This window comes from Schistocerca gregaria, chromosome 3, assembly GCF_023897955.1.
Source record: "Schistocerca gregaria isolate iqSchGreg1 chromosome 3, iqSchGreg1.2, whole genome shotgun sequence".
Lineage (NCBI taxonomy): Eukaryota > Metazoa > Arthropoda > Insecta > Orthoptera > Acrididae > Schistocerca > Schistocerca gregaria.
In genome coordinates, this window is record NC_064922.1 from 786,319,433 (window position 1) to 786,345,178 (window position 25,746).

Consider the following 25,746-nt stretch of genomic DNA (forward strand, 5'->3'; position numbering starts at 1 on the left):
CCGTTGGAGACGTTCTTCACCTCCTGACACAAAAAAGGAACGCAGTTGGTAGGACTTTTCGTATTTTCTTACTTCTCAGGGAGTTGCCTACTGTGTTCCTCTTACGGCAAGCACTAGACAACCTGAACAGTTACAGGATAGAGTCATTTTTGTTCTCGGCTGTACTTACATCATCACAGACTCGGAGCAATTCCATTGGCATCAGCTTCAAAACATACGCTTGCCGAAACCCGGGATCAAACCAGGGACCTTTAGATCTTCAGTGTAACGCTCTCCCAACTGAGCCATTTCGGCTCACACGTAAGTCCGCAGATTTGCGCGTCTTCGTTAACCTCTGAATCGCCGCCAATTTCAGTCATCTTCGTCTGATAAGACATAGGGACGCTGAAAGGCGAGCAGCAGATGCAGTGAAGTACCACACACATTTCTTCTGATTCCATCATCGTAAGAAGCAAACATGTCGACTCGATTCATGTAATATTGACTTCGCTGGCTCTAGAAAACCTTTGCTATATCGATGCCACGTGCAACTCGTGTGCAGAGAACGAGACACAAGAAGGAGTGAGCCTCTCTACCATGTGAGAGGCAGTATCTAACAGATACACACGCTAAAACATTTGACTTGCGTCAGCTCATAAATTGCTACACGTAATTGTCTGCAAGCTAAAATGGACACATCTGCACTGCCCAGAGAGGCGACACTTGCACTGACACCTGGTGGACGGCAGTGTGACGTGGCGATGAGCTGTGGCTTCTGGGTGCGACTGTAGCGCTGCAGCCAATAACACTGCACATTGCCGGCGACCCACGTGTTTAGTAGTGACGCAACTGCTAGGATGCAGCTGAACGTCCATCTTTTGAGAGCTAGAAAATTTCCGCAGTCGGCAGGACTCGAACCTACGCTCCCAGAGGGAATCTGATTTCAAGTCAGACGCCTTAACCACTCGGCCACGACTGTCGGTAGCAGTAGCGTCTTCCGACAAGTGAAAGTGCACCTTTAGAAGCAATCCAATGGCAGAAAGCGGCGTGGCCTCACTCTTTTCTGTAGTGTTTCCATTGCCAGCACATTAGCCGTTACGAAAGTGTATTAATTTTCGCCTAGACATTGCCTTGATCCCAACACCCTTTGGTTGAAAATCAAACGCTCTACCGACTGAGCTATCGTACAGCTGCGTGGCGTGCGAGTCATTCGTATGACGTAATTACTGGCTTGTGGCTCCAATGGCGACTTCACCGACTTCCCACTGACGCACCGCTGACGCTAGTTTTCTGTCGTCTTAAGTGGTCGACATACTTGCAAGTAGCTGCGAGATCTTAAGAAAAGAAACGCTGCACCATTGCTTTTGCCGCACTCGAATGACTGAATTGCGATTCTTGAAAAAGAGAGAAATGAATGTTGGCTCTGTCCAACGCTTCCAAGCACGTCTGTGTACTCACGAACTCGGCGTCGACGCGAGAAAATGACAGGAGCGCACTCGTGGGCCTGCGACGGCTTTCTGCAGTCCCAGCGTCAGTGAGAGGAGAACCGGTAGCCACAGAAAGCAGCGGCCGTCGCGACACTCAGTATTGTTAAACGGAAATTTTCGTCTTGTTGAAGATGGCGCCATCGGTTTGCAACCGCGTTCACGTGTGTGAAAATATTTGCTCCTCTTTACGCAAAATCGCACGCAGCCGGTAGGATTCGAACCTACGCTCCAAGAGGGAATCTGATTTCGAGTCAGACGCCTTAACCACTCGGCCACGACTGCCCGTAGGTCGAGGTTCTCCGACACATGCAACTTCTACGGTTTAAAGCTCTGTGGCATCAGAAAACGGCGTAGCTGCATTCTTTTCCGTAGTGTTTCCACCGCTACCAGAGGAATCGCTACCAAAGTATTAAAATTTCCGCCCGAACAGGGACTTGAACCCTGGACCCTTAGGTTAAAAGCCTAATGCTCTACCGACTGAGCTATCCGGGCTCACACGACAGTAGAGAACATCCCACGATGCACAGCTGTACATTGACTCATGTCCTTCACAGCTGTGCTATCGCTGCATGGAGCTGTTACTAATTAAACGTCGCCTGAATGCTGTCTACAAACGTGTCGCGCTAAGCTCGTAGCAGACTATCGAAGAATGCTGACACACGATGCAAAAACAAACTGCAGCAGTCGTTAGGTCTCATACGTTGGAGTAGAGGATTTACGTGTTTTGTCGACACTCACTGAGTAATTGGAAATTTCACAAGCACTTCGAATGCAATGCTTCCCACGTTTTCGCTCATTTCACGGTTCCGTTGGAGACGTTCTTCACCTCCTGACACAAAAAAGGAACGCAGTTGGTAGGACTTTTCGTATTTTCTTACTTCTCAGGGAGTTGCCTACTGTGTTCCTCTTACGGCAAGCACTAGACAACCTGAACAGTTACAGGATAGAGTCATTTTTGTTCTCGGCTGTACTTACATCATCACAGACTCGGAGCAATTCCATTGGCATCAGCTTCAAAACATACGCTTGCCGAAACCCGGGATCAAACCAGGGACCTTTAGATCTTCAGTGTAACGCTCTCCCAACTGAGCCATTTCGGCTCACACGTAAGTCCGCAGATTTGCGCGTCTTCGTTAACCTCTGAATCGCCGCCAATTTCAGTCATCTTCGTCTGATAAGACATAGGGACGCTGAAAGGCGAGCAGCAGATGCAGTGAAGTACCACACACATTTCTTCTGATTCCATCATCGTAAGAAGCAAACATGTCGACTCGATTCATGTAATATTGACTTCGCTGGCTCTAGAAAACCTTTGCTATATCGATGCCACGTGCAACTCGTGTGCAGAGAACGAGACACAAGAAGGAGTGAGCCTCTCTACCATGTGAGAGGCAGTATCTAACAGATACACACGCTAAAACATTTGACTTGCGTCAGCTCATAAATTGCTACACGTAATTGTCTGCAAGCTAAAATGGACACATCTGCACTGCCCAGAGAGGCGACACTTGCACTGACACCTGGTGGACGGCAGTGTGACGTGGCGATGAGCTGTGGCTTCTGGGTGCGACTGTAGCGCTGCAGCCAATAACACTGCACATTGCCGGCGACCCACGTGTTTAGTAGTGACGCAACTGCTAGGATGCAGCTGAACGTCCATCTTTTGAGAGCTAGAAAATTTCCGCAGTCGGCAGGACTCGAACCTACGCTCCCAGAGGGAATCTGATTTCAAGTCAGACGCCTTAACCACTCGGCCACGACTGTCGGTAGCAGTAGCGTCTTCCGACAAGTGAAAGTGCACCTTTAGAAGCAATCCAATGGCAGAAAGCGGCGTGGCCTCACTCTTTTCTGTAGTGTTTCCATTGCCAGCACATTAGCCGTTACGAAAGTGTATTAATTTTCGCCTAGACATTGCCTTGATCCCAACACCCTTTGGTTGAAAATCAAACGCTCTACCGACTGAGCTATCGTACAGCTGCGTGGCGTGCGAGTCATTCGTATGACGTAATTACTGGCTTGTGGCTCCAATGGCGACTTCACCGACTTCCCACTGACGCACCGCTGACGCTAGTTTTCTGTCGTCTTAAGTGGTCGACATACTTGCAAGTAGCTGCGAGATCTTAAGAAAAGAAACGCTGCACCATTGCTTTTGCCGCACTCGAATGACTGAATTGCGATTCTTGAAAAAGAGAGAAATGAATGTTGGCTCTGTCCAACGCTTCCAAGCACGTCTGTGTACTCACGAACTCGGCGTCGACGCGAGAAAATGACAGGAGCGCACTCGTGGGCCTGCGACGGCTTTCTGCAGTCCCAGCGTCAGTGAGAGGAGAACCGGTAGCCACAGAAAGCAGCGGCCGTCGCGACACTCAGTATTGTTAAACGGAAATTTTCGTCTTGTTGAAGATGGCGCCATCGGTTTGCAACCGCGTTCACGTGTGTGAAAATATTTGCTCCTCTTTACGCAAAATCGCACGCAGCCGGTAGGATTCGAACCTACGCTCCAAGAGGGAATCTGATTTCGAGTCAGACGCCTTAACCACTCGGCCACGACTGCCCGTAGGTCGAGGTTCTCCGACACATGCAACTTCTACGGTTTAAAGCTCTGTGGCATCAGAAAACGGCGTAGCTGCATTCTTTTCCGTAGTGTTTCCACCGCTACCAGAGGAATCGCTACCAAAGTATTAAAATTTCCGCCCGAACAGGGACTTGAACCCTGGACCCTTAGGTTAAAAGCCTAATGCTCTACCGACTGAGCTATCCGGGCTCACACGACAGTAGAGAACATCCCACGATGCACAGCTGTACATTGACTCATGTCCTTCACAGCTGTGCTATCGCTGCATGGAGCTGTTACTAATTAAACGTCGCCTGAATGCTGTCTACAAACGTGTCGCGCTAAGCTCGTAGCAGACTATCGAAGAATGCTGACACACGATGCAAAAACAAACTGCAGCAGTCGTTAGGTCTCATACGTTGGAGTAGAGGATTTACGTGTTTTGTCGACACTCACTGAGTAATTGGAAATTTCACAAGCACTTCGAATGCAATGCTTCCCACGTTTTCGCTCATTTCACGGTTCCGTTGGAGACGTTCTTCACCTCCTGACACAAAAAAGGAACGCAGTTGGTAGGACTTTTCGTATTTTCTTACTTCTCAGGGAGTTGCCTACTGTGTTCCTCTTACGGCAAGCACTAGACAACCTGAACAGTTACAGGATAGAGTCATTTTTGTTCTCGGCTGTACTTACATCATCACAGACTCGGAGCAATTCCATTGGCATCAGCTTCAAAACATACGCTTGCCGAAACCCGGGATCAAACCAGGGACCTTTAGATCTTCAGTGTAACGCTCTCCCAACTGAGCCATTTCGGCTCACACGTAAGTCCGCAGATTTGCGCGTCTTCGTTAACCTCTGAATCGCCGCCAATTTCAGTCATCTTCGTCTGATAAGACATAGGGACGCTGAAAGGCGAGCAGCAGATGCAGTGAAGTACCACACACATTTCTTCTGATTCCATCATCGTAAGAAGCAAACATGTCGACTCGATTCATGTAATATTGACTTCGCTGGCTCTAGAAAACCTTTGCTATATCGATGCCACGTGCAACTCGTGTGCAGAGAACGAGACACAAGAAGGAGTGAGCCTCTCTACCATGTGAGAGGCAGTATCTAACAGATACACACGCTAAAACATTTGACTTGCGTCAGCTCATAAATTGCTACACGTAATTGTCTGCAAGCTAAAATGGACACATCTGCACTGCCCAGAGAGGCGACACTTGCACTGACACCTGGTGGACGGCAGTGTGACGTGGCGATGAGCTGTGGCTTCTGGGTGCGACTGTAGCGCTGCAGCCAATAACACTGCACATTGCCGGCGACCCACGTGTTTAGTAGTGACGCAACTGCTAGGATGCAGCTGAACGTCCATCTTTTGAGAGCTAGAAAATTTCCGCAGTCGGCAGGACTCGAACCTACGCTCCCAGAGGAAATCTGATTTCAAGTCAGACGCCTTAACCACTCGGCCACGACTGTCGGTAGCAGTAGCGTCTTCCGACAAGTGAAAGTGCACCTTTAGAAGCAATCCAATGGCAGAAAGCGGCGTGGCCTCACTCTTTTCTGTAGTGTTTCCATTGCCAGCACATTAGCCGTTACGAAAGTGTATTAATTTTCGCCTAGACATTGCCTTGATCCCAACACCCTTTGGTTGAAAATCAAACGCTCTACCGACTGAGCTATCGTACAGCTGCGTGGCGTGCGAGTCATTCGTATGACGTAATTACTGGCTTGTGGCTCCAATGGCGACTTCACCGACTTCCCACTGACGCACCGCTGACGCTAGTTTTCTGTCGTCTTAAGTGGTCGACATACTTGCAAGTAGCTGCGAGATCTTAAGAAAAGAAACGCTGCACCATTGCTTTTGCCGCACTCGAATGACTGAATTGCGATTCTTGAAAAAGAGAGAAATGAATGTTGGCTCTGTCCAACGCTTCCAAGCACGTCTGTGTACTCACGAACTCGGCGTCGACGCGAGAAAATGACAGGAGCGCACTCGTGGGCCTGCGACGGCTTTCTGCAGTCCCAGCGTCAGTGAGAGGAGAACCGGTAGCCACAGAAAGCAGCGGCCGTCGCGACACTCAGTATTGTTAAACGGAAATTTTCGTCTTGTTGAAGATGGCGCCATCGGTTTGCAACCGCGTTCACGTGTGTGAAAATATTTGCTCCTCTTTACGCAAAATCGCACGCAGCCGGTAGGATTCGAACCTACGCTCCAAGAGGGAATCTGATTTCGAGTCAGACGCCTTAACCACTCGGCCACGACTGCCCGTAGGTCGAGGTTCTCCGACACATGCAACTTCTACGGTTTAAAGCTCTGTGGCATCAGAAAACGGCGTAGCTGCATTCTTTTCCGTAGTGTTTCCACCGCTACCAGAGGAATCGCTACCAAAGTATTAAAATTTCCGCCCGAACAGGGACTTGAACCCTGGACCCTTAGGTTAAAAGCCTAATGCTCTACCGACTGAGCTATCCGGGCTCACACGACAGTAGAGAACATCCCACGATGCACAGCTGTACATTGACTCATGTCCTTCACAGCTGTGCTATCGCTGCATGGAGCTGTTACTAATTAAACGTCGCCTGAATGCTGTCTACAAACGTGTCGCGCTAAGCTCGTAGCAGACTATCGAAGAATGCTGACACACGATGCAAAAACAAACTGCAGCAGTCGTTAGGTCTCATACGTTGGAGTAGAGGATTTACGTGTTTTGTCGACACTCACTGAGTAATTGGAAATTTCACAAGCACTTCGAATGCAATGCTTCCCACGTTTTCGCTCATTTCACGGTTCCGTTGGAGACGTTCTTCACCTCCTGACACAAAAAAGGAACGCAGTTGGTAGGACTTTTCGTATTTTCTTACTTCTCAGGGAGTTGCCTACTGTGTTCCTCTTACGGCAAGCACTAGACAACCTGAACAGTTACAGGATAGAGTCATTTTTGTTCTCGGCTGTACTTACATCATCACAGACTCGGAGCAATTCCATTGGCATCAGCTTCAAAACATACGCTTGCCGAAACCCGGGATCAAACCAGGGACCTTTAGATCTTCAGTGTAACGCTCTCCCAACTGAGCCATTTCGGCTCACACGTAAGTCCGCAGATTTGCGCGTCTTCGTTAACCTCTGAATCGCCGCCAATTTCAGTCATCTTCGTCTGATAAGACATAGGGACGCTGAAAGGCGAGCAGCAGATGCAGTGAAGTACCACACACATTTCTTCTGATTCCATCATCGTAAGAAGCAAACATGTCGACTCGATTCATGTAATATTGACTTCGCTGGCTCTAGAAAACCTTTGCTATATCGATGCCACGTGCAACTCGTGTGCAGAGAACGAGACACAAGAAGGAGTGAGCCTCTCTACCATGTGAGAGGCAGTATCTAACAGATACACACGCTAAAACATTTGACTTGCGTCAGCTCATAAATTGCTACACGTAATTGTCTGCAAACTAAAATGGACACATCTGCACTGCCCAGAGAGGCGACACTTGCACTGACACCTGGTGGACGGCAGTGTGACGTGGCGATGAGCTGTGGCTTCTGGGTGCGACTGTAGCGCTGCAGCCAATAACACTGCACATTGCCGGCGACCCACGTGTTTAGTAGTGACGCAACTGCTAGGATGCAGCTGAACGTCCATCTTTTGAGAGCTAGAAAATTTCCGCAGTCGGCAGGACTCGAACCTACGCTCCCAGAGGGAATCTGATTTCAAGTCAGACGCCTTAACCACTCGGCCACGACTGTCGGTAGCAGTAGCGTCTTCCGACAAGTGAAAGTGCACCTTTAGAAGCAATCCAATGGCAGAAAGCGGCGTGGCCTCACTCTTTTCTGTAGTGTTTCCATTGCCAGCACATTAGCCGTTACGAAAGTGTATTAATTTTCGCCTAGACATTGCCTTGATCCCAACACCCTTTGGTTGAAAATCAAACGCTCTACCGACTGAGCTATCGTACAGCTGCGTGGCGTGCGAGTCATTCGTATGACGTAATTACTGGCTTGTGGCTCCAATGGCGACTTCACCGACTTCCCACTGACGCACCGCTGACGCTAGTTTTCTGTCGTCTTAAGTGGTCGACATACTTGCAAGTAGCTGCGAGATCTTAAGAAAAGAAACGCTGCACCATTGCTTTTGCCGCACTCGAATGACTGAATTGCGATTCTTGAAAAAGAGAGAAATGAATGTTGGCTCTGTCCAACGCTTCCAAGCACGTCTGTGTACTCACGAACTCGGCGTCGACGCGAGAAAATGACAGGAGCGCACTCGTGGGCCTGCGACGGCTTTCTGCAGTCCCAGCGTCAGTGAGAGGAGAACCGGTAGCCACAGAAAGCAGCGGCCGTCGCGACACTCAGTATTGTTAAACGGAAATTTTCGTCTTGTTGAAGATGGCGCCATCGGTTTGCAACCGCGTTCACGTGTGTGAAAATATTTGCTCCTCTTTACGCAAAATCGCACGCAGCCGGTAGGATTCGAACCTACGCTCCAAGAGGGAATCTGATTTCGAGTCAGACGCCTTAACCACTCGGCCACGACTGCCCGTAGGTCGAGGTTCTCCGACACATGCAACTTCTACGGTTTAAAGCTCTGTGGCATCAGAAAACGGCGTAGCTGCATTCTTTTCCGTAGTGTTTCCACCGCTACCAGAGGAATCGCTACCAAAGTATTAAAATTTCCGCCCGAACAGGGACTTGAACCCTGGACCCTTAGGTTAAAAGCCTAATGCTCTACCGACTGAGCTATCCGGGCTCACACGACAGTAGAGAACATCCCACGATGCACAGCTGTACATTGACTCATGTCCTTCACAGCTGTGCTATCGCTGCATGGAGCTGTTACTAATTAAACGTCGCCTGAATGCTGTCTACAAACGTGTCGCGCTAAGCTCGTAGCAGACTATCGAAGAATGCTGACACACGATGCAAAAACAAACTGCAGCAGTCGTTAGGTCTCATACGTTGGAGTAGAGGATTTACGTGTTTTGTCGACACTCACTGAGTAATTGGAAATTTCACAAGCACTTCGAATGCAATGCTTCCCACGTTTTCGCTCATTTCACGGTTCCGTTGGAGACGTTCTTCACCTCCTGACACAAAAAAGGAACGCAGTTGGTAGGACTTTTCGTATTTTCTTACTTCTCAGGGAGTTGCCTACTGTGTTCCTCTTACGGCAAGCACTAGACAACCTGAACAGTTACAGGATAGAGTCATTTTTGTTCTCGGCTGTACTTACATCATCACAGACTCGGAGCAATTCCATTGGCATCAGCTTCAAAACATACGCTTGCCGAAACCCGGGATCAAACCAGGGACCTTTAGATCTTCAGTGTAACGCTCTCCCAACTGAGCCATTTCGGCTCACACGTAAGTCCGCAGATTTGCGCGTCTTCGTTAACCTCTGAATCGCCGCCAATTTCAGTCATCTTCGTCTGATAAGACATAGGGACGCTGAAAGGCGAGCAGCAGATGCAGTGAAGTACCACACACATTTCTTCTGATTCCATCATCGTAAGAAGCAAACATGTCGACTCGATTCATGTAATATTGACTTCGCTGGCTCTAGAAAACCTTTGCTATATCGATGCCACGTGCAACTCGTGTGCAGAGAACGAGACACAAGAAGGAGTGAGCCTCTCTACCATGTGAGAGGCAGTATCTAACAGATACACACGCTAAAACATTTGACTTGCGTTAGCTCATAAATTGCTACACGTAATTGTCTGCAAGCTAAAATGGACACATCTGCACTGCCCAGAGAGGCGACACTTGCACTGACACCTGGTGGACGGCAGTGTGACGTGGCGATGAGCTGTGGCTTCTGGGTGCGACTGTAGCGCTGCAGCCAATAACACTGCACATTGCCGGCGACCCACGTGTTTAGTAGTGACGCAACTGCTAGGATGCAGCTGAACGTCCATCTCTTGAGAGCTAGAAAATTTCCGCAGTCGGCAGGACTCGAACCTACGCTCCCAGAGGGAATCTGATTTCAAGTCAGACGCCTTAACCACTCGGCCACGACTGTCGGTAGCAGTAGCGTCTTCCGACAAGTGAAAGTGCACCTTTAGAAGCAATCCAATGGCAGAAAGCGGCGTGGCCTCACTCTTTTCTGTAGTGTTTCCATTGCCAGCACATTAGCCGTTACGAAAGTGTATTAATTTTCGCCTAGACATTGCCTTGATCCCAACACCCTTTGGTTGAAAATCAAACGCTCTACCGACTGAGCTATCGTACAGCTGCGTGGCGTGCGAGTCATTCGTATGACGTAATTACTGGCTTGTGGCTCCAATGGCGACTTCACCGACTTCCCACTGACGCACCGCTGACGCTAGTTTTCTGTCGTCTTAAGTGGTCGACATACTTGCAAGTAGCTGCGAGATCTTAAGAAAAGAAACGCTGCACCATTGCTTTTGCCGCACTCGAATGACTGAATTGCGATTCTTGAAAAAGAGAGAAATGAATGTTGGCTCTGTCCAACGCTTCCAAGCACGTCTGTGTACTCACGAACTCGGCGTCGACGCGAGAAAATGACAGGAGCGCACTCGTGGGCCTGCGACGGCTTTCTGCAGTCCCAGCGTCAGTGAGAGGAGAACCGGTAGCCACAGAAAGCAGCGGCCGTCGCGACACTCAGTATTGTTAAACGGAAATTTTCGTCTTGTTGAAGATGGCGCCATCGGTTTGCAACCGCGTTCACGTGTGTGAAAATATTTGCTCCTCTTTACGCAAAATCGCACGCAGCCGGTAGGATTCGAACCTACGCTCCAAGAGGGAATCTGATTTCGAGTCAGACGCCTTAACCACTCGGCCACGACTGCCCGTAGGTCGAGGTTCTCCGACACATGCAACTTCTACGGTTTAAAGCTCTGTGGCATCAGAAAACGGCGTAGCTGCATTCTTTTCCGTAGTGTTTCCACCGCTACCAGAGGAATCGCTACCAAAGTATTAAAATTTCCGCCCGAACAGGGACTTGAACCCTGGACCCTTAGGTTAAAAGCCTAATGCTCTACCGACTGAGCTATCCGGGCTCACACGACAGTAGAGAACATCCCACGATGCACAGCTGTACATTGACTCATGTCCTTCACAGCTGTGCTATCGCTGCATGGAGCTGTTACTAATTAAACGTCGCCTGAATGCTGTCTACAAACGTGTCGCGCTAAGCTCGTAGCAGACTATCGAAGAATGCTGACACACGATGCAAAAACAAACTGCAGCAGTCGTTAGGTCTCATACGTTGGAGTAGAGGATTTACGTGTTTTGTCGACACTCACTGAGTAATTGGAAATTTCACAAGCACTTCGAATGCAATGCTTCCCACGTTTTCGCTCATTTCACGGTTCCGTTGGAGACGTTCTTCACCTCCTGACACAAAAAAGGAACGCAGTTGGTAGGACTTTTCGTATTTTCTTACTTCTCAGGGAGTTGCCTACTGTGTTCCTCTTACGGCAAGCACTAGACAACCTGAACAGTTACAGGATAGAGTCATTTTTGTTCTCGGCTGTACTTACATCATCACAGACTCGGAGCAATTCCATTGGCATCAGCTTCAAAACATACGCTTGCCGAAACCCGGGATCAAACCAGGGACCTTTAGATCTTCAGTGTAACGCTCTCCCAACTGAGCCATTTCGGCTCACACGTAAGTCCGCAGATTTGCGCGTCTTCGTTAACCTCTGAATCGCCGCCAATTTCAGTCATCTTCGTCTGATAAGACATAGGGACGCTGAAAGGCGAGCAGCAGATGCAGTGAAGTACCACACACATTTCTTCTGATTCCATCATCGTAAGAAGCAAACATGTCGACTCGATTCATGTAATATTGACTTCGCTGGCTCTAGAAAACCTTTGCTATATCGATGCCACGTGCAACTCGTGTGCAGAGAACGAGACACAAGAAGGAGTGAGCCTCTCTACCATGTGAGAGGCAGTATCTAACAGATACACACGCTAAAACATTTGACTTGCGTTAGCTCATAAATTGCTACACGTAATTGTCTGCAAGCTAAAATGGACACATCTGCACTGCCCAGAGAGGCGACACTTGCACTGACACCTGGTGGACGGCAGTGTGACGTGGCGATGAGCTGTGGCTTCTGGGTGCGACTGTAGCGCTGCAGCCAATAACACTGCACATTGCCGGCGACCCACGTGTTTAGTAGTGACGCAACTGCTAGGATGCAGCTGAACGTCCATCTCTTGAGAGCTAGAAAATTTCCGCAGTCGGCAGGACTCGAACCTACGCTCCCAGAGGGAATCTGATTTCAAGTCAGACGCCTTAACCACTCGGCCACGACTGTCGGTAGCAGTAGCGTCTTCCGACAAGTGAAAGTGCACCTTTAGAAGCAATCCAATGGCAGAAAGCGGCGTGGCCTCACTCTTTTCTGTAGTGTTTCCATTGCCAGCACATTAGCCGTTACGAAAGTGTATTAATTTTCGCCTAGACATTGCCTTGATCCCAACACCCTTTGGTTGAAAATCAAACGCTCTACCGACTGAGCTATCGTACAGCTGCGTGGCGTGCGAGTCATTCGTATGACGTAATTACTGGCTTGTGGCTCCAATGGCGACTTCACCGACTTCCCGCTGACGCTAGTTTTCTGTCGTCTTAAGTGGTCGACATACTTGCAAGTAGCTGCGAGATCTTAAGAAAAGAAACGCTGCACCATTGCTTTTGCCGCACTCGAATGACTGAATTGCGATTCTTGAAAAAGAGAGAAATGAATGTTGGCTCTGTCCAACGCTTCCAAGCACGTCTGTGTACTCACGAACTCGGCGTCGACGCGAGAAAATGACAGGAGCGCACTCGTGGGCCTGCGACGGCTTTCTGCAGTCCCAGCGTCAGTGAGAGGAGAACCGGTAGCCACAGAAAGCAGCGGCCGTCGCGACACTCAGTATTGTTAAACGGAAATTTTCGTCTTGTTGAAGATGGCGCCATCGGTTTGCAACCGCGTTCACGTGTGTGAAAATATTTGCTCCTCTTTACGCAAAATCGCACGCAGCCGGTAGGATTCGAACCTACGCTCCAAGAGGGAATCTGATTTCGAGTCAGACGCCTTAACCACTCGGCCACGACTGCCCGTAGGTCGAAGTTCTCCGACACATGCAACTTCTACGGTTTAAAGCTCTGTGGCATCAGAAAACGGCGTAGCTGCATTCTTTTCCGTAGTGTTTCCACCGCTACCAGAGGAATCGCTACCAAAGTATTAAAATTTCCGCTCGAACAGGGACTTGAACCCTGGACCCTTAGGTTAAAAGCCTAATGCTCTACCGACTGAGCTTTCCGGGCTCACACGACAGTAGAGAACATCCCACGATGCACAGCTGTACATTGACTCATGTCCTTCACAGCTGTGCTATCGCTGCATGGAGCTGTTACTAATTAAACGTCGCCTGAATGCTGTCTACAAACGTGTCGCGCTAAGCTCGTAGCAGACTATCGAAGAATGCTGACACACGATGCAAAAACAAACTGCAGCAGTCGTTAGGTCTCATACGTTGGAGTAGAGGATTTACGTGTTTTGTCGACACTCACTGAGTAATTGGAAATTTCACAAGCACTTCGAATGCAATGCTTCCCACGTTTTCGCTCATTTCACGGTTCCGTTGGAGACGTTCTTCACCTCCTGACACAAAAAAGGAACGCAGTTGGTAGGACTTTTCGTATTTTCTTACTTCTCAGGGAGTTGCCTACTGTGTTCCTCTTACGGCAAGCACTAGACAACCTGAACAGTTACAGGATAGAGTCATTTTTGTTCTCGGCTGTACTTACATCATCACAGACTCGGAGCAATTCCATTGGCATCAGCTTCAAAACATACGCTTGCCGAAACCCGGGATCAAACCAGGGACCTTTAGATCTTCAGTGTAACGCTCTCCCAACTGAGCCATTTCGGCTCACACGTAAGTCCGCAGATTTGCGCGTCTTCGTTAACCTCTGAATCGCCGCCAATTTCAGTCATCTTCGTCTGATAAGACATAGGGACGCTGAAAGGCGAGCAGCAGATGCAGTGAAGTACCACACACATTTCTTCTGATTCCATCATCGTAAGAAGCAAACATGTCGACTCGATTCATGTAATATTGACTTCGCTGGCTCTAGAAAACCTTTGCTATATCGATGCCACGTGCAACTCGTGTGCAGAGAACGAGACACAAGAAGGAGTGAGCCTCTCTACCATGTGAGAGGCAGTATCTAACAGATACACATGCTAAAACATTTGACTTGCGTTAGCTCATAAATTGCTACACGTAATTGTCTGCAAGCTAAAATGGACACATCTGCACTGCCCAGAGAGGCGACACTTGCACTGACACCTGGTGGACGGCAGTGTGACGTGGCGATGAGCTGTGGCTTCTGGGTGCGACTGTAGCGCTGCAGCCAATAACACTGCACATTGCCGGCGACCCACGTGTTTAGTAGTGACGCAACTGCTAGGATGCAGCTGAACGTCCATCTCTTGAGAGCTAGAAAATTTCCGCAGTCGGCAGGACTCGAACCTACGCTCCCAGAGGGAATCTGATTTCAAGTCAGACGCCTTAACCACTCGGCCACGACTGTCGGTAGCAGTAGCGTCTTCCGACAAGTGAAAGTGCACCTTTAGAAGCAATCCAATGGCAGAAAGCGGCGTGGCCTCACTCTTTTCTGTAGTGTTTCCATTGCCAGCACATTAGCCGTTACGAAAGTGTATTAATTTTCGCCTAGACATTGCCTTGATCCCAACACCCTTTGGTTGAAAATCAAACGCTCTACCGACTGAGCTATCGTACAGCTGCGTGGCGTGCGAGTCATTCGTATGACGTAATTACTGGCTTGTGGCTCCAATGGCGACTTCACCGACTTCCCACTGACGCACCGCTGACGCTAGTTTTCTGTCGTCTTAAGTGGTCGACATACTTGCAAGTAGCTGCGAGATCTTAAGAAAAGAAACGCTGCACCATTGCTTTTGCCGCACTCGAATGACTGAATTGCGATTCTTGAAAAAGAGAGAAATGAATGTTGGCTCTGTCCAACGCTTCCAAGCACGTCTGTGTACTCACGAACTCGGCGTCGACGCGAGAAAATGACAGGAGCGCACTCGTGGGCCTGCGACGGCTTTCTGCAGTCCCAGCGTCAGTGAGAGGAGAACCGGTAGCCACAGAAAGCAGCGGCCGTCGCGACACTCAGTATTGTTAAACGGAAATTTTCGTCTTGTTGAAGATGGCGCCATCGGTTTGCAACCGCGTTCACGTGTGTGAAAATATTTGCTCCTCTTTACGCAAAATCGCACGCAGCCGGTAGGATTCGAACCTACGCTCCAAGAGGGAATCTGATTTCGAGTCAGACGCCTTAACCACTCGGCCACGACTGCCCGTAGGTCGAGGTTCTCCGACACATGCAACTTCTACGGTTTAAAGCTCTGTGGCATCAGAAAACGGCGTAGCTGCATTCTTTTCCGTAGTGTTTCCACCGCTACCAGAGGAATCGCTACCAAAGTATTAAAATTTCCGCCCGAACAGGGACTTGAACCCTGGACCCTTAGGTTAAAAGCCTAATGCTCTACCGACTGAGCTATCCGGGCTCACACGACAGTAGAGAACATCCCACGATGCACAGCTGTACATTGACTCATGTCCTTCACAGCTGTGCTATCGCTGCATGGAGCTGTTACTAATTAAACGTCGCCTGAATGCTGTCTACAAACGTGTCGCGCTAAGCTCGTAGCAGACTATCGAAGAATGCTGACACACGATGCAAAAACAAACTGCAGCAGTCGTTAGGTCTCATACGTTGGAGTAGAGGATTTACGTGTTTTGTCGACACTCACTGAGTAATTGGAAATTTCACAAGCACTTCGAATGCAATGCTTCCCACGTTTTCGCTCATTTCACGGTTCCGTTGGAGACGTTCTTCACCTCCTGACACAAAAAAGGAACGCAGTTGGTAGGACTTTTCGTATTTTCTTACTTCTCAGGGAGTTGCCTACTGTGTTCCTCTTACGGCAAGCACTAGACAACCTGAACAGTTACAGGATAGAGTCATTTTTGTTCTCGGCTGTACTTACATCATCACAGACTCGGAGCAATTCCATTGGCATCAGCTTCAAAACATACGCTTGCCGAAACCCGGGATCAAACCAGGGACCTTTAGATCTTCAGTGTAACGCTCTCCCAACTGAGCCATTTCGGCTCACACGTAAGTCCGCAGATTTGCGCGTCTTCGTTAACCTCTGAATCGCCGCCAATTTCAGTCATCTTCGTCTGATAAGACATAGGGACGCTGAAAGGCGAGCAGCAGATGCAGTGAAGTACCACACACATTTCTTCTGATTCCATCATCGTAAGAAGCAAACATGTCGACTCGATTCATGTAATATTGACTTCGCTGGCTCTAGAAAACCTTTGCTATATCGATGCCACGTGCAACTCGTGTGCAGAGAACGAGACACAAGAAGGAGTGAGCCTCTCTACCATGTGAGAGGCAGTATCTAACAGATACACACGCTAAAACATTTGACTTGCGTTAGCTCATAAATTGCTACACGTAATTGTCTGCAAGCTAAAATGGACACATCTGCACTGCCCAGAGAGGCGACACTTGCACTGACACCTGGTGGACGGCAGTGTGACGTGGCGATGAGCTGTGGCTTCTGGGTGCGACTGTAGCGCTGCAGCCAATAACACTGCACATTGCCGGCGACCCACGTGTTTAGTAGTGACGCAACTGCTAGGATGCAGCTGAACGTCCATCTTTTGAGAGCTAGAAAATTTCCGCAGTCGGCAGGACTCGAACCTACGCTCCCAGAGGGAATCTGATTTCAAGTCAGACGCCTTAACCACTCGGCCACGACTGTCGGTAGCAGTAGCGTCTTCCGACAAGTGAAAGTGCACCTTTAGAAGCAATCCAATGGCAGAAAGCGGCGTGGCCTCACTCTTTTCTGTAGTGTTTCCATTGCCAGCACATTAGCCGTTACGAAAGTGTATTAATTTTCGCCTAGACATTGCCTTGATCCCAACACCCTTTGGTTGAAAATCAAACGCTCTACCGACTGAGCTATCGTACAGCTGCGTGGCGTGCGAGTCATTCGTATGACGTAATTACTGGCTTGTGGCTCCAATGGCGACTTCACCGACTTCCCACTGACGCACCGCTGACGCTAGTTTTCTGTCGTCTTAAGTGGTCGACATACTTGCAAGTAGCTGCGAGATCTTAAGAAAAGAAACGCTGCACCATTGCTTTTGCCGCACTCGAATGACTGAATTGCGATTCTTGAAAAAGAGAGAAATGAATGTTGGCTCTGTCCAACGCTTCCAAGCACGTCTGTGTACTCACGAACTCGGCGTCGACGCGAGAAAATGACAGGAGCGCACTCGTGGGCCTGCGACGGCTTTCTGCAGTCCCAGCGTCAGTGAGAGGAGAACCGGTAGCCACAGAAAGCAGCGGCCGTCGCGACACTCAGTATTGTTAAACGGAAATTTTCGTCTTGTTGAAGATGGCGCCATCGGTTTGCAACCGCGTTCACGTGTGTGAAAATATTTGCTCCTCTTTACGCAAAATCGCACGCAGCCGGTAGGATTCGAACCTACGCTCCAAGAGGGAATCTGATTTCGAGTCAGACGCCTTAACCACTCGGCCACGACTGCCCGTAGGTCGAGGTTCTCCGACACATGCAACTTCTACGGTTTAAAGCTCTGTGGCATCAGAAAACGGCGTAGCTGCATTCTTTTCCGTAGTGTTTCCACCGCTACCAGAGGAATCGCTACCAAAGTATTAAAATTTCCGCCCGAACAGGGACTTGAACCCTGGACCCTTAGGTTAAAAGCCTAATGCTCTACCGACTGAGCTATCCGGGCTCACACGACAGTAGAGAACATCCCACGATGCACAGCTGTACATTGACTCATGTCCTTCACAGCTGTGCTATCGCTGCATGGAGCTGTTACTAATTAAACGTCGCCTGAATGCTGTCTACAAACGTGTCGCGCTAAGCTCGTAGCAGACTATCGAAGAATGCTGACACACGATGCAAAAACGAACTGCAGCAGTCGTTAGGTCTCATACGTTGGAGTAGAGGATTTACGTGTTTTGTCGACACTCACTGAGTAATTGGAAATTTCACAAGCACTTCGAATGCAATGCTTCCCACGTTTTCGCTCATTTCACGGTTCCGTTGGAGACGTTCTTCACCTCCTGACACAAAAAAGGAACGCAGTTGGTAGGACTTTTCGTATTTTCTTACTTCTCAGGGAGTTGCCTACTGTGTTCCTCTTACGGCAAGCACTAGACAACCTGAACAGTTACAGGATAGAGTCATTTTTGTTCTCGGCTGTACTTACATCATCACAGACTCGGAGCAATTCCATTGGCATCAGCTTCAAAACATACGCTTGCCGAAACCCGGGATCAAACCAGGGACCTTTAGATCTTCAGTGTAACGCTCTCCCAACTGAGCCATTTCGGCTCACACGTAAGTCCGCAGATTTGCGCGTCTTCGTTAACCTCTGAATCGCCGCCAATTTCAGTCATCTTCGTCTGATAAGACATAGGGACGCTGAAAGGCGAGCAGCAGATGCAGTGAAGTACCACACACATTTCTTCTGATTCCATCATCGTAAGAAGCAAACATGTCGACTCGATTCATGTAATATTGACTTCGCTGGCTCTAGAAAACCTTTGCTATATCGATGCCACGTGCAACTCGTGTGCAGAGAACGAGACACAAGAAGGAGTGAGCCTCTCTACCATGTGAGAGGCAGTATCTAACAGATACACACGCTAAAACATTTGACTTGCGTTAGCTCATAAATTGCTACACGTAATTGTCTGCAAGCTAAAATGGACACATCTGCACTGCCCAGAGAGGCGACACTTGCACTGACACCTGGTGGACGGCAGTGTGACGTGGCGATGAGCTGTGGCTTCTGGGTGCGACTGTAGCGCTGCAGCCAATAACACTGCACATTGCCGGCGACCCACGTGTTTAGTAGTGACGCAACTGCTAGGATGCAGCTGAACGTCCATCTTTTGAGAGCTAGAAAATTTCCGCAGTCGGCAGGACTCGAACCTACGCTCCCAGAGGGAATCTGATTTCAAGTCAGACGCCTTAACCACTCGGCCACGACTGTCGGTAGCAGTAGCGTCTTCAGACAAGTGAAAGTGCACCTTTAGAAGCAATCCAATGGCAGAAAGCGGCGTGGCCTCACTCTTTTCTGTAGTGTTTCCATTGCCAGCACATTAGCCGTTACGAAAGTGTATTAATTTTCGCCTAGACATTGCCTTGATCCCAACACCCTTTGGTTGAAAATCAAACGCTCTACCGACTGAGCTATCGTACAGCTGCGTGGCGTGCGAGTCATTCGTATGACGTAATTACTGGCTTGTGGCTCCAATGGCGACTTCACCGACTTCCCACTGACGCACCGCTGACGCTAGTTTTCTGTCGTCTTAAGTGGTCGACATACTTGCAAGTAGCTGCGAGATCTTAAGAAAAGAAACGCTGCACCATTGCTTTTGCCGCACTCGAATGACTGAATTGCGATTCTTGAAAAAGAGAGAAATGAATGTTGGCTCTGTCCAACGCTTCCAAGCACGTCTGTGTACTCACGAACTCGGCGTCGACGCGAGAAAATGACAGGAGCGCACTCGTGGGCCTGCGACGGCTTTCTGCAGTCCCAGCGTCAGTGAGAGGAGAACCGGTAGCCACAGAAAGCAGCGGCCGTCGCGACACTCAGTATTGTTAAACGGAAATTTTCGTCTTGTTGAAGATGGCGCCATCGGTTTGCAACCGCGTTCACGTGTGTGAAAATATTTGCTCCTCTTTACGCAAAATCGCACGCAGCCGGTAGGATTCGAACCTACGCTCCAAGAGGGAATCTGATTTCGAGTCAGACGCCTTAACCACTCGGCCACGACTGCCCGTAGGTCGAGGTTCTCCGACACATGCAACTTCTACGGTTTAAAGCTCTGTGGCATCAGAAAACGGCGTAGCTGCATTCTTTTCCGTAGTGTTTCCACCGCTACCAGAGGAATCGCTACCAAAGTATTAAAATTTCCGCCCGAACAGGGACTTGAACCCTGGACCCTTAGGTTAAAAGCCTAATGCTCTACCGACTGAGCTATCCGGGCTCACACGACAGTAGAGAACATCCCACGATGCACAGCTGTACATTGACTCATGTCCTTCACAGCTGTGCTATCGCTGCATGGAGCTGTTACTAATTAAACGTCGCCTGAATGCTGTCTACAAACGTGTCGCGCTAAGCTCGTAGCAGACTATCGAAGAATGCTGACACACGATGCAAAAACAAACTGCAGCAGTCGTTAGGTCTCATACGTTGGAGTAGAGGATTTACGTGTTTTGTCGACACTCACTGAGTAATTGGAAATTTCACAAGCACTTCGAATGCAATGCTTCCCACGTTTTCGCTCATTTCACGGTTCCGTTGGAGACGTTCTTCACCTCCTGACACAAAAAAGGAACGCAGTTGGTAGGACTTTTCGTATTTTCTTACTTCTCAGGGAGTTGCCTACTGTGTTCCTCTTACGGCAAGCACTAGACAACCTGAACAGTTACAGGATAGAGTCATTTTTGTTCTCGGCTGTACTTACATCATCACAGACTCGGAGCAATTCCATTGGCATCAGCTTCAAAACATACGCTTGCCGAAACCCGGGATCAAACCAGGGACCTTTAGATCTTCAGTGTAACGCTCTCCCAACTGAGCCATTTCGGCTCACACGTAAGTCCGCAGATTTGCGCGTCTTCGTTAACCTCTGAATCGCCGCCAATTTCAGTCATCTTCGTCTGATAAGACATAGGGACGCTGAAAGGCGAGCAGCAGATGCAGTGAAGTACCACACACATTTCTTCTGATTCCATCATCGTAAGAAGCAAACATGTCGACTCGATTCATGTAATATTGACTTCGCTGGCTCTAGAAAACCTTTGCTATATCGATGCCACGTGCAACTCGTGTGCAGAGAACGAGACACAAGAAGGAGTGAGCCTCTCTACCATGTGAGAGGCAGTATCTAACAGATACACACGCTAAAACATTTGACTTGCGTTAGCTCATAAATTGCTACACGTAATTGTCTGCAAGCTAAAATGGACACATCTGCACTGCCCAGAGAGGCGACACTTGCACTGACACCTGGTGGACGGCAGTGTGACGTGGCGATGAGCTGTGGCTTCTGGGTGCGACTGTAGCGCTGCAGCCAATAACACTGCACATTGCCGGCGACCCACGTGTTTAGTAGTGACGCAACTGCTAGGATGCAGCTGAACGTCCATCTTTTGAGAGCTAGAAAATTTCCGCAGTCGGCAGGACTCGAACCTACGCTCCCAGAGGGAATCTGATTTCAAGTCAGACGCCTTAACCACTCGGCCACGACTGTCGGTAGCAGTAGCGTCTTCAGACAAGTGAAAGTGCACCTTTAGAAGCAATCCAATGGCAGAAAGCGGCGTGGCCTCACTCTTTTCTGTAGTGTTTCCATTGCCAGCACATTAGCCGTTACGAAAGTGTATTAATTTTCGCCTAGACATTGCCTTGATCCCAACACCCTTTGGTTGAAAATCAAACGCTCTACCGACTGAGCTATCGTACAGCTGCGTGGCGTGCGAGTCATTCGTATGACGTAATTACTGGCTTGTGGCTCCAATGGCGACTTCACCGACTTCCCACTGACGCACCGCTGACGCTAGTTTTCTGTCGTCTTAAGTGGTCGACATACTTGCAAGTAGCTGCGAGATCTTAAGAAAAGAAACGCTTCACCATTGCTTTTGCCGCACTCGAATGACTGAATTGCGATTCTTGAAAAAGAGAGAAATGAATGTTGGCTCTGTCCAACGCTTCCAAGCACGTCTGTGTACTCACGAACTCGGCGTCGACGCGAGAAAATGACAGGAGCGCACTCGTGGGCCTGCGACGGCTTTCTGCAGTCCCAGCGTCAGTGAGAGGAGAACCGGTAGCCACAGAAAGCAGCGGCCGTCGCGACACTCAGTATTGTTAAACGGAAATTTTCGTCTTGTTGAAGATGGCGCCATCGGTTTGCAACCGCGTTCACGTGTGTGAAAATATTTGCTCCTCTTTACGCAAAATCGCACGCAGCCGGTAGGATTCGAACCTACGCTCCAAGAGGGAATCTGATTTCGAGTCAGACGCCTTAACCACTCGGCCACGACTGCCCGTAGGTCGAGGTTCTCCGACACATGCAACTTCTACGGTTTAAAGCTCTGTGGCATCAGAAAACGGCGTAGCTGCATTCTTTTCCGTAGTGTTTCCACCGCTACCAGAGGAATCGCTACCAAAGTATTAAAATTTCCGCCCGAACAGGGACTTGAACCCTGGACCCTTAGGTTAAAAGCCTAATGCTCTACCGACTGAGCTATCCGGGCTCACACGACAGTAGAGAACATCCCACGATGCACAGCTGTACATTGACTCATGTCCTTCACAGCTGTGCTATCGCTGCATGGAGCTGTTACTAATTAAACGTCGCCTGAATGCTGTCTACAAACGTGTCGCGCTAAGCTCGTAGCAGACTATCGAAGAATGCTGACACACGATGCAAAAACAAACTGCAGCAGTCGTTAGGTCTCATACGTTGGAGTAGAGGATTTACGTGTTTTGTCGACACTCACTGAGTAATTGGAAATTTCACAAGCACTTCGAATGCAATGCTTCCCACGTTTTCGCTCATTTCACGGTTCCGTTGGAGACGTTCTTCACCTCCTGACACAAAAAAGGAACGCAGTTGGTAGGACTTTTCGTATTTTCTTACTTGTCAGGGAGTTGCCTACTGTGTTCCTCTTACGGCAAGCACTAGACAACCTGAACAGTTACAGGATAGAGTCATTTTTGTTCTCGGCTGTACTTACATCATCACAGACTCGGAGCAATTCCATTGGCATCAGCTTCAAAACATACGCTTGCCGAAACCCGGGATCAAACCAGGGACCTTTAGATCTTCAGTGTAACGCTCTCCCAACTGAGCCATTTCGGCTCACACGTAAGTCCGCAGATTTGCGCGTCTTCGTTAACCTCTGAATCGCCGCCAATTTCAGTCATCTTCGTCTGATAAGACATAGGGACGCTGAAAGGCGAGCAGCAGATGCAGTGAAGTACCACACACATTTCTTCTGATTCCATCATCGTAAGAAGCAAACATGTCGACTCGATTCATGTAATATTGACTTCGCTGGCTCTAGAAAACCTTTGCTATATCGATGCCACGTGCAACTCGTGTGCAGAGAACGAGACACAAGAAGGAGTGAGCCTCTCTACCATGTGAGAGGCAGTATCTAACAGATACACACGCTAAAACATTTGACTTGCGTTAGCTCATAAATTGCTACACGTAATTGTCTGCAAGCTAAAATGGACACATCTGCACTGCCCAGAGAGGCGACACTTGCACTGACACCTGGTGGACGGCAGTGTGACGTGGCGATGAGCTGTGGCTTCTGGGTGCGACTGTAGCGCTGCAGCCAATAACACTGCACATTGCCGGCGACCCACGTGTTTAGTAGTGACGCAACTGCTAGGATGCAGCTGAACGTCCATCTTTTGAGAGCTAGAAAATTTCCGCAGTCGGCAGGACTCGAACCTACGCTCCCAGAGGGAATCTGATTTCAAGTCAGACGCCTTAACCACTCGGCCACGACTGTCGGTAGCAGTAGCGTCTTCCGACAAGTGAAAGTGCACCTTTAGAAGCAATCCAATGGCAGAAAGCGGCGTGGCCTCACTCTTTTCTGTAGTGTTTCCATTGCCAGCACATTAGCCGTTACGAAAGTGTATTAATTTTCGCCTAGACATTGCCTTGATCCCAACACCCTTTGGTTGAAAATCAAACGCTCTACCGACTGAGCTATCGTACAGCTGCGTGGCGTGCGAGTCATTCGTATGACGTAATTACTGGCTTGTGGCTCCAATGGCGACTTCACCGACTTCCCACTGACGCACCGCTGACGCTAGTTTTCTGTCGTCTTAAGTGGTCGACATACTTGCAAGTAGCTGCGAGATCTTAAGAAAAGAAACGCTGCACCATTGCTTTTGCCGCACTCGAATGACTGAATTGCGATTCTTGAAAAAGAGAGAAATGAATGTTGGCTCTGTCCAACGCTTCCAAGCACGTCTGTGTACTCACGAACTCGGCGTCGACGCGAGAAAATGACAGGAGCGCACTCGTGGGCCTGCGACGGCTTTCTGCAGTCCCAGCGTCAGTGAGAGGAGAACCGGTAGCCACAGAAAGCAGCGGCCGTCGCGACACTCAGTATTGTTAAACGGAAATTTTCGTCTTGTTGAAGATGGCGCCATCGGTTTGCAACCGCGTTCACGTGTGTGAAAATATTTGCTCCTCTTTACGCAAAATCGCACGCAGCCGGTAGGATTCGAACCTACGCTCCAAGAGGGAATCTGATTTCGAGTCAGACGCCTTAACCACTCGGCCACGACTGCCCGTAGGTCGAGGTTCTCCGACACATGCAACTTCTACGGTTTAAAGCTCTGTGGCATCAGAAAACGGCGTAGCTGCATTCTTTTCCGTAGTGTTTCCACCGCTACCAGAGGAATCGCTACCAAAGTATTAAAATTTCCGCCCGAACAGGGACTTGAACCCTGGACCCTTAGGTTAAAAGCCTAATGCTCTACCGACTGAGCTATCCGGGCTCACACGACAGTAGAGAACATCCCACGATGCACAGCTGTACATTGACTCATGTCCTTCACAGCTGTGCTATCGCTGCATGGAGCTGTTACTAATTAAACGTCGCCTGAATGCTGTCTACAAACGTGTCGCGCTAAGCTCGTAGCAGACTATCGAAGAATGCTGACACACGATGCAAAAACGAACTGCAGCAGTCGTTAGGTCTCATACGTTGGAGTAGAGGATTTACGTGTTTTGTCGACACTCACTGAGTAATTGGAAATTTCACAAGCACTTCGAATGCAATGCTTCCCACGTTTTCGCTCATTTCACGGTTCCGTTGGAGACGTTCTTCACCTCCTGACACAAAAAAGGAACGCAGTTGGTAGGACTTTTCGTATTTTCTTACTTCTCAGGGAGTTGCCTACTGTGTTCCTCTTACGGCAAGCACTAGACAACCTGAACAGTTACAGGATAGAGTCATTTTTGTTCTCGGCTGTACTTACATCATCACAGACTCGGAGCAATTCCATTGGCATCAGCTTCAAAACATACGCTTGCCGAAACCCGGGATCAAACCAGGGACCTTTAGATCTTCAGTGTAACGCTCTCCCAACTGAGCCATTTCGGCTCACACGTAAGTCCGCAGATTTGCGCGTCTTCGTTAACCTCTGAATCGCCGCCAATTTCAGTCATCTTCGTCTGATAAGACATAGGGACGCTGAAAGGCGAGCAGCAGATGCAGTGAAGTACCACACACATTTCTTCTGATTCCATCATCGTAAGAAGCAAACATGTCGACTCGATTCATGTAATATTGACTTCGCTGGCTCTAGAAAACCTTTGCTATATCGATGCCACGTGCAACTCGTGTGCAGAGAACGAGACACAAGAAGGAGTGAGCCTCTCTACCATGTGAGAGGCAGTATCTAACAGATACACACGCTAAAACATTTGACTTGCGTTAGCTCATAAATTGCTACACGTAATTGTCTGCAAGCTAAAATGGACACATCTGCACTGCCCAGAGAGGCGACACTTGCACTGACACCTGGTGGACGGCAGTGTGACGTGGCGATGAGCTGTGGCTTCTGGGTGCGAC

The 25,746-nt window shown here is 49.1% G+C and overlaps 45 non-coding genes across 45 annotated transcripts; all 45 read right to left on the reverse strand.

Annotated features, from left to right (window-relative positions):
• Positions 1–221: 221 nt before the first annotated feature.
• On the reverse strand, positions 222–294 carry Trnaf-gaa (transfer RNA phenylalanine (anticodon GAA)). The gene has a single exon. It is a non-coding gene; the product is annotated as a tRNA-Phe (tRNA).
• A 582-nt stretch (positions 295–876) lies between these two features.
• On the reverse strand, positions 877–958 carry Trnas-uga (transfer RNA serine (anticodon UGA)). The gene has a single exon. It is a non-coding gene; the product is annotated as a tRNA-Ser (tRNA).
• A 708-nt stretch (positions 959–1,666) lies between these two features.
• Positions 1,667–1,748, reverse strand: Trnas-cga (transfer RNA serine (anticodon CGA)). The gene has a single exon. It is a non-coding gene; the product is annotated as a tRNA-Ser (tRNA).
• A 137-nt stretch (positions 1,749–1,885) lies between these two features.
• Positions 1,886–1,958, reverse strand: Trnak-uuu (transfer RNA lysine (anticodon UUU)). The gene has a single exon. It is a non-coding gene; the product is annotated as a tRNA-Lys (tRNA).
• Positions 1,959–2,493: 535 nt separating this feature from the next.
• Positions 2,494–2,566, reverse strand: Trnaf-gaa (transfer RNA phenylalanine (anticodon GAA)). Its single transcript has one exon. It is a non-coding gene; the product is annotated as a tRNA-Phe (tRNA).
• Positions 2,567–3,148: 582 nt separating this feature from the next.
• Trnas-uga (transfer RNA serine (anticodon UGA)) lies at positions 3,149–3,230 on the reverse strand. Its single transcript has one exon. It is a non-coding gene; the product is annotated as a tRNA-Ser (tRNA).
• A 708-nt stretch (positions 3,231–3,938) lies between these two features.
• Trnas-cga (transfer RNA serine (anticodon CGA)) lies at positions 3,939–4,020 on the reverse strand. The gene has a single exon. It is a non-coding gene; the product is annotated as a tRNA-Ser (tRNA).
• A 137-nt stretch (positions 4,021–4,157) lies between these two features.
• Trnak-uuu (transfer RNA lysine (anticodon UUU)) lies at positions 4,158–4,230 on the reverse strand. Its single transcript has one exon. It is a non-coding gene; the product is annotated as a tRNA-Lys (tRNA).
• Positions 4,231–4,765: 535 nt separating this feature from the next.
• Positions 4,766–4,838, reverse strand: Trnaf-gaa (transfer RNA phenylalanine (anticodon GAA)). The gene has a single exon. It is a non-coding gene; the product is annotated as a tRNA-Phe (tRNA).
• Positions 4,839–5,420: 582 nt separating this feature from the next.
• Trnas-uga (transfer RNA serine (anticodon UGA)) lies at positions 5,421–5,502 on the reverse strand. The gene has a single exon. It is a non-coding gene; the product is annotated as a tRNA-Ser (tRNA).
• A 708-nt stretch (positions 5,503–6,210) lies between these two features.
• On the reverse strand, positions 6,211–6,292 carry Trnas-cga (transfer RNA serine (anticodon CGA)). The gene has a single exon. It is a non-coding gene; the product is annotated as a tRNA-Ser (tRNA).
• Positions 6,293–6,429: 137 nt separating this feature from the next.
• Trnak-uuu (transfer RNA lysine (anticodon UUU)) lies at positions 6,430–6,502 on the reverse strand. Its single transcript has one exon. It is a non-coding gene; the product is annotated as a tRNA-Lys (tRNA).
• A 535-nt stretch (positions 6,503–7,037) lies between these two features.
• Trnaf-gaa (transfer RNA phenylalanine (anticodon GAA)) lies at positions 7,038–7,110 on the reverse strand. The gene has a single exon. It is a non-coding gene; the product is annotated as a tRNA-Phe (tRNA).
• Positions 7,111–7,692: 582 nt separating this feature from the next.
• Positions 7,693–7,774, reverse strand: Trnas-uga (transfer RNA serine (anticodon UGA)). Its single transcript has one exon. It is a non-coding gene; the product is annotated as a tRNA-Ser (tRNA).
• A 708-nt stretch (positions 7,775–8,482) lies between these two features.
• On the reverse strand, positions 8,483–8,564 carry Trnas-cga (transfer RNA serine (anticodon CGA)). The gene has a single exon. It is a non-coding gene; the product is annotated as a tRNA-Ser (tRNA).
• Positions 8,565–8,701: 137 nt separating this feature from the next.
• Trnak-uuu (transfer RNA lysine (anticodon UUU)) lies at positions 8,702–8,774 on the reverse strand. The gene has a single exon. It is a non-coding gene; the product is annotated as a tRNA-Lys (tRNA).
• Positions 8,775–9,309: 535 nt separating this feature from the next.
• Trnaf-gaa (transfer RNA phenylalanine (anticodon GAA)) lies at positions 9,310–9,382 on the reverse strand. Its single transcript has one exon. It is a non-coding gene; the product is annotated as a tRNA-Phe (tRNA).
• Positions 9,383–9,964: 582 nt separating this feature from the next.
• Positions 9,965–10,046, reverse strand: Trnas-uga (transfer RNA serine (anticodon UGA)). Its single transcript has one exon. It is a non-coding gene; the product is annotated as a tRNA-Ser (tRNA).
• A 708-nt stretch (positions 10,047–10,754) lies between these two features.
• Trnas-cga (transfer RNA serine (anticodon CGA)) lies at positions 10,755–10,836 on the reverse strand. Its single transcript has one exon. It is a non-coding gene; the product is annotated as a tRNA-Ser (tRNA).
• A 137-nt stretch (positions 10,837–10,973) lies between these two features.
• Positions 10,974–11,046, reverse strand: Trnak-uuu (transfer RNA lysine (anticodon UUU)). Its single transcript has one exon. It is a non-coding gene; the product is annotated as a tRNA-Lys (tRNA).
• Positions 11,047–11,581: 535 nt separating this feature from the next.
• Trnaf-gaa (transfer RNA phenylalanine (anticodon GAA)) lies at positions 11,582–11,654 on the reverse strand. Its single transcript has one exon. It is a non-coding gene; the product is annotated as a tRNA-Phe (tRNA).
• Positions 11,655–12,236: 582 nt separating this feature from the next.
• On the reverse strand, positions 12,237–12,318 carry Trnas-uga (transfer RNA serine (anticodon UGA)). Its single transcript has one exon. It is a non-coding gene; the product is annotated as a tRNA-Ser (tRNA).
• A 697-nt stretch (positions 12,319–13,015) lies between these two features.
• On the reverse strand, positions 13,016–13,097 carry Trnas-cga (transfer RNA serine (anticodon CGA)). The gene has a single exon. It is a non-coding gene; the product is annotated as a tRNA-Ser (tRNA).
• Positions 13,098–13,234: 137 nt separating this feature from the next.
• On the reverse strand, positions 13,235–13,307 carry Trnak-uuu (transfer RNA lysine (anticodon UUU)). The gene has a single exon. It is a non-coding gene; the product is annotated as a tRNA-Lys (tRNA).
• Positions 13,308–13,842: 535 nt separating this feature from the next.
• Positions 13,843–13,915, reverse strand: Trnaf-gaa (transfer RNA phenylalanine (anticodon GAA)). Its single transcript has one exon. It is a non-coding gene; the product is annotated as a tRNA-Phe (tRNA).
• Positions 13,916–14,497: 582 nt separating this feature from the next.
• Trnas-uga (transfer RNA serine (anticodon UGA)) lies at positions 14,498–14,579 on the reverse strand. The gene has a single exon. It is a non-coding gene; the product is annotated as a tRNA-Ser (tRNA).
• A 708-nt stretch (positions 14,580–15,287) lies between these two features.
• Positions 15,288–15,369, reverse strand: Trnas-cga (transfer RNA serine (anticodon CGA)). Its single transcript has one exon. It is a non-coding gene; the product is annotated as a tRNA-Ser (tRNA).
• A 137-nt stretch (positions 15,370–15,506) lies between these two features.
• Positions 15,507–15,579, reverse strand: Trnak-uuu (transfer RNA lysine (anticodon UUU)). Its single transcript has one exon. It is a non-coding gene; the product is annotated as a tRNA-Lys (tRNA).
• Positions 15,580–16,114: 535 nt separating this feature from the next.
• Trnaf-gaa (transfer RNA phenylalanine (anticodon GAA)) lies at positions 16,115–16,187 on the reverse strand. The gene has a single exon. It is a non-coding gene; the product is annotated as a tRNA-Phe (tRNA).
• A 582-nt stretch (positions 16,188–16,769) lies between these two features.
• Trnas-uga (transfer RNA serine (anticodon UGA)) lies at positions 16,770–16,851 on the reverse strand. The gene has a single exon. It is a non-coding gene; the product is annotated as a tRNA-Ser (tRNA).
• Positions 16,852–17,559: 708 nt separating this feature from the next.
• On the reverse strand, positions 17,560–17,641 carry Trnas-cga (transfer RNA serine (anticodon CGA)). Its single transcript has one exon. It is a non-coding gene; the product is annotated as a tRNA-Ser (tRNA).
• Positions 17,642–17,778: 137 nt separating this feature from the next.
• Trnak-uuu (transfer RNA lysine (anticodon UUU)) lies at positions 17,779–17,851 on the reverse strand. The gene has a single exon. It is a non-coding gene; the product is annotated as a tRNA-Lys (tRNA).
• Positions 17,852–18,386: 535 nt separating this feature from the next.
• Trnaf-gaa (transfer RNA phenylalanine (anticodon GAA)) lies at positions 18,387–18,459 on the reverse strand. The gene has a single exon. It is a non-coding gene; the product is annotated as a tRNA-Phe (tRNA).
• Positions 18,460–19,041: 582 nt separating this feature from the next.
• Positions 19,042–19,123, reverse strand: Trnas-uga (transfer RNA serine (anticodon UGA)). Its single transcript has one exon. It is a non-coding gene; the product is annotated as a tRNA-Ser (tRNA).
• Positions 19,124–19,831: 708 nt separating this feature from the next.
• Trnas-cga (transfer RNA serine (anticodon CGA)) lies at positions 19,832–19,913 on the reverse strand. The gene has a single exon. It is a non-coding gene; the product is annotated as a tRNA-Ser (tRNA).
• Positions 19,914–20,050: 137 nt separating this feature from the next.
• On the reverse strand, positions 20,051–20,123 carry Trnak-uuu (transfer RNA lysine (anticodon UUU)). The gene has a single exon. It is a non-coding gene; the product is annotated as a tRNA-Lys (tRNA).
• A 535-nt stretch (positions 20,124–20,658) lies between these two features.
• Positions 20,659–20,731, reverse strand: Trnaf-gaa (transfer RNA phenylalanine (anticodon GAA)). Its single transcript has one exon. It is a non-coding gene; the product is annotated as a tRNA-Phe (tRNA).
• A 582-nt stretch (positions 20,732–21,313) lies between these two features.
• On the reverse strand, positions 21,314–21,395 carry Trnas-uga (transfer RNA serine (anticodon UGA)). The gene has a single exon. It is a non-coding gene; the product is annotated as a tRNA-Ser (tRNA).
• A 708-nt stretch (positions 21,396–22,103) lies between these two features.
• On the reverse strand, positions 22,104–22,185 carry Trnas-cga (transfer RNA serine (anticodon CGA)). Its single transcript has one exon. It is a non-coding gene; the product is annotated as a tRNA-Ser (tRNA).
• Positions 22,186–22,322: 137 nt separating this feature from the next.
• Positions 22,323–22,395, reverse strand: Trnak-uuu (transfer RNA lysine (anticodon UUU)). Its single transcript has one exon. It is a non-coding gene; the product is annotated as a tRNA-Lys (tRNA).
• Positions 22,396–22,930: 535 nt separating this feature from the next.
• Positions 22,931–23,003, reverse strand: Trnaf-gaa (transfer RNA phenylalanine (anticodon GAA)). The gene has a single exon. It is a non-coding gene; the product is annotated as a tRNA-Phe (tRNA).
• Positions 23,004–23,585: 582 nt separating this feature from the next.
• Positions 23,586–23,667, reverse strand: Trnas-uga (transfer RNA serine (anticodon UGA)). The gene has a single exon. It is a non-coding gene; the product is annotated as a tRNA-Ser (tRNA).
• A 708-nt stretch (positions 23,668–24,375) lies between these two features.
• Trnas-cga (transfer RNA serine (anticodon CGA)) lies at positions 24,376–24,457 on the reverse strand. Its single transcript has one exon. It is a non-coding gene; the product is annotated as a tRNA-Ser (tRNA).
• A 137-nt stretch (positions 24,458–24,594) lies between these two features.
• Trnak-uuu (transfer RNA lysine (anticodon UUU)) lies at positions 24,595–24,667 on the reverse strand. Its single transcript has one exon. It is a non-coding gene; the product is annotated as a tRNA-Lys (tRNA).
• Positions 24,668–25,202: 535 nt separating this feature from the next.
• Trnaf-gaa (transfer RNA phenylalanine (anticodon GAA)) lies at positions 25,203–25,275 on the reverse strand. The gene has a single exon. It is a non-coding gene; the product is annotated as a tRNA-Phe (tRNA).
• Positions 25,276–25,746: the final 471 nt, after the last annotated feature.